Source organism: Scyliorhinus torazame, chromosome 8 (assembly GCF_047496885.1).
Source record: "Scyliorhinus torazame isolate Kashiwa2021f chromosome 8, sScyTor2.1, whole genome shotgun sequence".
Lineage (NCBI taxonomy): Eukaryota > Metazoa > Chordata > Chondrichthyes > Carcharhiniformes > Scyliorhinidae > Scyliorhinus > Scyliorhinus torazame.
In genome coordinates this window covers 225,866,602-225,874,988 of record NC_092714.1, presented here as the reverse complement: position 1 = coordinate 225,874,988, position 8,387 = coordinate 225,866,602, and the positions used below count along the sequence as shown (strand labels likewise).

Sequence of the window (8,387 nt, the reverse complement as noted above, 5' to 3'; positions counted from 1 at the left end):
GATTGACAGCTTAATGGTTTAAACACAGCAGACTGTTTATTTATTTTTCTCTTCATGTTGAATGCATTTGAACTACCCTCCATTGATTCAAACAGCAATGTGTATAAACATTCCGATTGATACCTGCTGGCCACTTCAACAATGCTATGTGCTTTCTGCAGTTAGAAAAGTGGTACTGCACTGTGAAATTGAATGAATGCTCAGCATTTCAAAGGATCTCAGGGAATTTCAAGGCTTTTCAAGTGTCGTGGGCTTTCTAGGAAGGCTCAGAAACTTTAAAAAATAGCAGTTTTAAAAGCATACTGCTGAGGGAGCAGATGTAAGGAAAGGAAAAGTCTTATTGGCTTGAATCTTCAATGAAATGTCGGATCTGCGCATCAGCTGTCAGGTAGAGTAGTTCAGAGTGAGAAGGCCACTTCAAAGTTTAAACAATTCACAGGCAAGGATGATGCTTTTGAACAGAGGGGTGCTTGAATCATCATGCCAAGAGTGACCTTCAAGTTGCCCAGGAATGGAAGGGGCATTTCAGACATAATACCCAGGGAAGGGTCGTGGGTCCAACATTTTAACCACAGCCCAAGCCCACCCAACCTCCAGGACCCTTGGGGGAAGAGGGGCACATGAGCAATGGGCTATCCTCCTTGACCCCTCCCCCCCTTCAATGTCCAGCATGCCAGGGCTCTGCTTGACAACACTATTCCCCCCTCCCCCCAGTGGAATTCCATTGGAGGGGTCAGGGTATGATGGTGCCGTGGAGATTCAGGCTTCCAGCCCATTAATCGCATTTAAATGAATTCCTATCAGTTGTTTTCATGTTCACACCGGGGTGGGAAGCCCACTACGGCCAGAGGGTCATGATCAAAGACCGTGGACAGGTCTGCCGCAGACCCCAATACTGTTTTTGGGTGGCCGCAAGATTCTATGCCCGATTGGGATTCCCAATCATAGTGGCAGTGATGGAGAATTCCACCCCTATCACTTTGTAAGAATCCAGTGCTTTCTCTGGATTCCTTGGAAGTCTTGGCAGTTTAATTGGACCTTCATCTTGTTCATAATTGAACAGTTGCACCTTTGTAAGGAAACTCTTTTAAATGCCTGTCTGCTCCCTATGTCCTTTTTAATTCCTGTTTTGCTGGTTGCTTCAACATTGCAGAATTTGGGTTTGAACAATAGACCTTGAAATCCCCCCCCTGCTGCAAGCTGCTATAAGAACTGGCCAAAGAGGATCCTCCCCACCCCCATGCAGTGTGCTGTGTGGCAGAGTCTCGTGATGTCATTTTGATAGTCTTGGCTAGCAGCCAATCAGCTCTTTTGAAATCAGGGTCTTTGACGGGCTTTCGATTCTGATTGAAGGGCTGTTTCCGGAATTTTCTGAAAACACAGGCAAGCTCCATTTTGCAGAGCTGAGTTTCAGTTATGAGCAAAACCGAGGAAGCAGCAGGTTCTGTCAGCTAAGGCTGGTGATTTAAATACTTCTCAGCCCAGCCTGTGAAAGTTTAACTTCTGATTGAAAGGCTGGGGAAGTGAATCTGACTTTTCTCAACTGATGGCCTGTGTTTAAAAGCCTTTCTACCTGCAGAGAACTTCAAGGGTGCGTTCTCAAGAATTACTATCCAACATATCTCGAACATGAAAGTATTTCAAGAAATAGACAATTGTTAATTAATGTGACAAACAGGATAACGTACAATTTTGCTGTTTTCCATGAAGTATACCTTGTACTGTGTAAAATGTGAACTTATATAAAATTATCCCAATGAGTAACAGGCGTGAGAATGAGACAATGGCATAAAATAACAAAAACTAAAATAGTGGTTCTTTGTCAGGAGAGGTAATTAGTACAAGTAGTACTGTAAAATCACATAGCAAGATATCATTTTCCTGCCAGCTGAAATGATTAATCTTAATGGCTTTTCGTTGTATTAAATCTGTCAGTGTTACACGATGAAAGAAAATGATAGTTCAGATCTTTCAAAGGAATAGTATTGTAAGTACAAAGTAAACAGTGCCAATGATAATAAATGCATTGCGCAAAACTACCAGCCGTAAATAAATTTATATGCACAGTAAACCAGGCAACTAATGACACTTAGCTTTTATTATGGTAGAGTAAAGCACTAATATAAAATAAAAGGTTTCAGTGTATTGCATGATTTAGAAAGGAGGCTTCAAAGTGACTGGATGTGTGCCTGATTGCCTGATGCACTTATTTTGGGGAGTTTTGTTAACAGTTCAAAGTCTGTAAATGGTCAGCAAGAGGTCAAGCAAACCGACCCTGTTACCACCAATGTATGCCTTTAGGATTTCCAAAGACGTTTTTAAAATCCCAATAATTAAAATGAAAAGGTTTTTTGTAATCTCCAATTCTCCAACAGAAAAGAACCAGCCTTCAACCACAGCAAAGCAGATGTGTTTCCTCACAGCTGTTGAATAAACAGGACATGCTGCCAGGGATGCAAGAAGAGTGGTCACTGCATGTGCTTCTGGCACAGGTGCAACCGAAGCAAATTTTGCAGTTTGAAGAGCATAAGGATGTCACTAAGCAGAAACACGAGAATCTAATTCTGCGCTGCCCTGATCTCCTCCCTCTTTCTTGGAACTGTTGGCAAACAATGTTCCTCTGCACCTTGTTCCTCCTGTAGACTCAAACCTTGTTACAATGTTCTGGAGCACACCACAACTCTTCAGGACACCTGGACTGGTGCATACTGATGTTTCCCTATCTAGGCTATGGATATGCATCTTGAGTATACCCATGGCTTGTTTGATCACACATTAAATGCCATGATATGGCATTCATGTTAGCACATTTGGATTTTTGTGGTCGGAATTCTGATGGGCATCATGAGCCAAATTTGAAGTGAGCATCCTTTGTCTCTTATAAAGTCTGCGTGCATGTTCAAAGACATCAAGGAGCTTGGAATATTGCAGGACGGAAGTGTTGTGGCGGGTGCCCAGAAATCTGGTGTCCTGCAGAAATATCTTTTTTTGGCTTCCTACTAGCTGGACATTAATGAAGTGGAGGCTGTTCTGGTGGGGTTCACAAACAAATATTCTAGATTCGTCTGGGGTGGGAAGCCAACCAACGATGCACACTCGAACAACTGCTCATTCTAACTAGCATCATTGCAGGTGAAATGCACATTGCTGCTGGCCATGGAAAACAACCTGTCTTTTGCACTTGTGGGCTGTCTATTGGGAGATCCTAACCGGGTCCCAGCAGAGCTCTGGAAAGATACAGACATGAAAAGGTTGAGGGAGCCGGTGTCTTTGAGAGCCACTGGTGTCACCAAATAGCAGACAGCAGGTCTTCCAGGATACTTCATATGTACCAGCACCTGGCATGGCAACCTAGCTTCCTGAAGCACTGCCATTCCAACATGTCAAGGAAACGTAACCTCTGCCTATGCACACTGTGTCATAAGCAGTGTCGCCTATGAGCTGCATCCTCTGCTGCTCCCCTCCTTGTTGTCCAGCTGCAGGTTACTAAACAGGCTATACTGCAGCTGTTGCTGGTGCTGCTGCTGTTGATCTTATTAACTTGTCCAAGTTGCAACCTAAGGCAGCCAAGGTGCTATCCATCCTCATGTGACTTCGAAAACTTGCCTAGATGTAGAAACTCTGAGCAAAATAGTGTGAGCACCCTTTCCGATGTAAGGAAGCAGTTGTGGGTACTGAGTATTGCAGTATTTCCATGAGTTCTAATTAACCCTTTCAGCTGCTTCTGTTTGCTTGCGTTGCTTTCGATGGTGAGTGTCAGAAAACCGTTGGACGCATTATTAAATGTAAAATGATGTTGAAAATTGTTCCAATTGAGTTATGCGCTTCTGTTTGTAGATCACCTTCCTCTTCTGTGTGGGTTTCGCACACATGCAGCCTAACAAGCTCCAGTTAAAGGCACAATTGTATTTTTGATAGTTTTTTTGAACCCCTAAACCAGGTCCTCCAGGTTAAAATCACCCTAATTGTTTCATGCACCCCACAAAATGGTATTGCCATTTACGTTGCACTTCAATAATTCAAAAAGCAATTGAACACGTCAGGGTTTTAGAGCAAGTGACATAGATCGGACGTTTCTGTTGATTTTAATTTCAAGACATTGGAACACCTGTGTGACCAGTTCATAAAGGTAGATCTGATTTTATGGGTTTGGTGTAGAATCTATAAATCCACAAACCATTTAAGTCTTTTCGCTGCTGTTAAAGTACAGGATTTACTGTTGATTTTACACCACCCATTAAACTCTTACAAGAATTTGTATCTGGGCTGTCTTTGATGTTGGGAATCCCTTGATTAAATTGACCCACTAATAATGAGAATTTATTCCATCCCAAGCCTGCCTCAAAGAAGTGGTTGTTTTGTGGGCACTTTACAGATTTCCACTCTGCATTCATGACTCGGTCATATACATGAGGGGAACGGTTATAACCATGAAGTTCATGAACGCAAATTAAATGAATACATTGATATTGGAAATACTTACAATACTTTTAGAAGAATTATTTCAAGAATTCGCTCCCCTTCCCTCATGGGGACATTGACTCATTGATAGGTTACAGTTCCACACCTAGTCAATCCTCTTCCTGTACTGTGATCATTAGTTTTTGTGAACCTTAGCAATTATGCCCTGCTATTAGACTATGGCCGCGGGTCTCTGGGCCCTGATAGGCCGAGTGGCCGCTGAGTTCGGCCGAGTCCGGCCGGCGTGGGTTATTCAAGTCCCACCAAGGTGAGTCTGCGGGGGCTGCCCTGGAGGGGGGGACGGAGGGATCCGACCCCAGGGGGGCCCCCACAGTGGCCTGGCCCACGGTCGGGTCCTACCGATCGGCGGGCGGGCTGGTTCCATGGGGGCCTACTTTACTACGCGCCAGGCTTCTGTAGGGCTCTGCCATATTGCCCGGGGGCCGACACGGAGAAGGGAACCCCCGCGCATGCGCGGACATACGCCGGCCATAGCGCGCATGCGAGAAAATACGGCAGCCATTTTGCGCATGCGCGAACTCGCACCGGCCATTCCGAGCCAGCTGGAGCTGCGGGGACTATTCCGGCGCCAACCTAGCCCCCTAGGAAGGGGAGAATTCCTCACTTTCTGGAACCGTTGATGCCGGAGTGGTTGGTGCCGGTTTTCACGCCGGCGTGGGGACATAGCCCCATTATGGGAGAATCCCGCCCTGTGTCAGGCATCATGCCTGAGTAGGAATGCTGCTGATTAATCTCCAATGAATTGAGGAGTTTGTAATCAATTATACCACCTGCAGCACCATTGCAGCTAAAGTCAGCTAATTCAGCACAGTTCAGGGTGAATCCCCAGTTTTCTTGGATTGTGTGGTTCAGCTACTCATGTGATGAATTCGGGGGCAGTTTAGCTCAGTTGACTGGACAGCTGGTTTGTGATGTGGAGTAAGGCCAACAGGGGTTCAATCCTCATACCGGCTGAGGTTATTCATGAAGGCCCCGCCTTCTCAACCTTACCCCTCGCCTGAGGTGTGGCGATCCTCAGGTTACATCACCACCAGTCAGGTCTCCCCCTCAAAGAGGAAAGCAGCCTATGGCCATCTGGGACTTCAGTGGCTTGACTTACTTATTTTACTAAGGGTGCTAGCAAGTTTAAATTGGTTAATGAACTGGAGTGTGGTTGGGGGGATTGACCGCGGTCACCGGAGGCTGGTCGAACAGGTTTCAATGGGCCTGAGAGGTGTGAAACGTGGGGGAGGGAATCGATTATGGGAGAGGTGTTTTAGAGAGGAAGTGGATGGGGGGATTCTGGGAGGGGAGGAGGGGTTTGATGGCAACAAATGGACATGGCGGGCCAGGTGCAGTGGGCAAGGCCCAGAGTTATGAGGATGGCGGATAGGAGGAGCGGGACGGGTGGGGGGGGGGGGGCGGTGAGAGACACCCCAGTCAGAATAGGAAGTGGAACGTGAGGGGTTTGGGAGGGCCAGTGAAGAGATTGAGGGTGTATGTGTGCCAAAAAACTTAAAGGATTTTAAAAAAAAACTTTTACTAAGGATGAATTCAGGGAGTGATACGGGACATTCATCTCAGTCTCATCATTCAGCCGCATCCAATTGTCTTGCAGAACGTTGCCACTTGAGTAACAAGGGCAAAACTGACAGGAGTTTCTTACAGGATTTGAAATCGAGGTTCCAAAGTCTTTAAACTAACACCCTGGAACACAGATCCTAGAACAATATGATTACTCTGGTCCCCTTGAGGTACATCAACACTGTGCAGTAAAGCAAATGTAAGACTGTCACGATGAAGCATGGATGGGGCACAGCACAGGATAATGATGTTTGTATCCAATAGTGTGTTATAATAACAATTTATTTCATTCCAAAATATCTTTAAAAAATGTTTTCTGAAGTGAAATGGCATTTAATAGACAAATATGGCAGCCATCCAATGCCAGCAATATGTTTTAAACAGCACAATTGGCCAGCCAATCTGTTTTACTGTTGGGGGGAGGTTAGGGGTCAGGAGGGGAGAAAATTGCCACTTGTATATGGAGACAGTGGATCGCCTTTCATCTTTGGTGCCTATCAGGATGGATGACAGGTCTGTTTTGTCAACCGACTGATGTGTTGGGTATGCCGGGTCTGCGAGGATTGCGTTTACTGCAGCAGTGAGAGAGACAGGCTTCCAACACTTGAAAAAATGCAACTCGATTTTATTGAACTCTTAACTATCACACATACTTTAACTATGGGTTGACACTATGCTGACTTGACTGGAGACCTGAGGTTAACCTGACCAGACTATCTTATTACCACATGGTGTGTTCTAGTTGCTGCTCACGGGCTCTGACTGTCTCAGAGGCTGGATCCCAAGAGAGCGGGAAAACCCGTGCCCTCTGGCTTTATAGTGGTCGTGTCCTGTCTGGTGATTGGCTGCTGTGTTCTGTGTGTTCACTGGTCATCCTGTGTGTCAATCACTGCCTGTCTGCACCATCATATACCTGTGTGTACATTATGACACCAATGGCGTTGGCAAAAGGATTGATTGATTTAGAAGTTGAACCTCACCTAAATGCAGCAGGCGAGCTGTACCCGCTAATCTCACTGCATATAGGCAGTTCATCCTTTGGGAGGGGTACAGTTAGTGAACCTGTTGTCACCTTAATGGGGGAAATGTGCTTTTTGACAGGGGTCAGCCCCGTCTCTGCTTTGTCAAAATAGCCTTGAGGAGCATGTAAGGAATAGGAAAGACGTCCTTTTTCTTTCACAGGGCTAACAAGTCCCCAGCAAATTAAGAGAGCATCACTGGAAATAGCTGGGCAATTGAGTAATTCCAGGACCTGGTTGAAATTTAATGACCTAATGAGGACCTTATACCTCTTGTAAAGGCAATGCTGATAGCAAGTTGACAGTCCTTTCTGAGATTTGTCATCACTTGATCCCTTCCCAGCACTTGGTAACAATACTACTGAACAGTGATTCACAGAGCACAAGTGAGCTTGGAGCTCAAGGAATTGGAAACAGCTCTTCAGAAGGCACATTTGTCTCCTAGATTTTCTGAAGAGAGATATATACTATATCTTTAAAGATCCAGGCATAACATAAAATGTTTTCTGCGTGATGCACGATCAATGACCACTAAAGCAAGGTTGTAGTCCAACTTTAATAAGCTAGATGTTTCCCCCAGCAGCTCAGGTGCAGAATGAGGGCTGCTGGCGCGGCACGGGTTCTTATACCCCGCCTATCAGGACGGAGCTATTATACACTCTAGCCAATAGCAAGCATACAGGTACTACCAATGGTGCTTTAGCCTCTCAGGTACCGTAATACCTATAATACCACATTCACCCCCTATTTAAAAAATGTCCGGCGGGGGTGATGGCCAGAAACAACAAAACAGAACAACATGGTATAATTAGTTATGGAGGTACCGTAATACCTCCATACAGTGTTTAGTAACTATTTACAAGTCTGGTAGCTATGTACATTTGATGGTTTATATTTACAGATTACAGTTAAAATGAAGCATTCAGTCGATCGGGGGCCCTGGTCGTCCTCTGTGAGCGTCGGAGCCTCGGTGGTGACTCCAGTGGAGGCTCGGGCGTCTGGAACTCCGGGAGCATGGCTTCGATCTCCATGGCAGCTTCGTCACCCCTCGACGGCACTGGTGGGGAAAACGGCTGACCTGGGAAGGAAGTGCCTGCGGGGGGCGTCGGTGGGTGGGGGGGCCTAGACGGAGGCGGCGGAAGGACCGATCCTCCTGTAAGGTGCTGTGGTGGAGGGGAGGGTGGGACTGGTGGCTGGAATGTACGTGGAGTTCCGGTGGGCGCCAAGTCCCAGAGGGAGACCATATCTTGTCGGTCGTCGGGGTACGCCACGTAGGCATACTGGGGGTTAGCATGGAGCAGATGGACCCTCTCGACCAACGGG

The 8,387-nt window shown here is 46.2% G+C and overlaps 1 long non-coding RNA gene across 1 annotated transcript; it reads left to right on the top strand.

Moving 5' to 3' along the window:
* Window positions 1–1,396: 1,396 nt before the first annotated feature.
* Window positions 1,397–3,806, top strand: LOC140428415 (uncharacterized). Its single transcript, XR_011948770.1, has 2 exons — window positions 1,397–1,591; window positions 2,376–3,806. It is a non-coding gene; the product is annotated as an uncharacterized lncRNA (long non-coding RNA).
* Window positions 3,807–8,387: the final 4,581 nt, after the last annotated feature.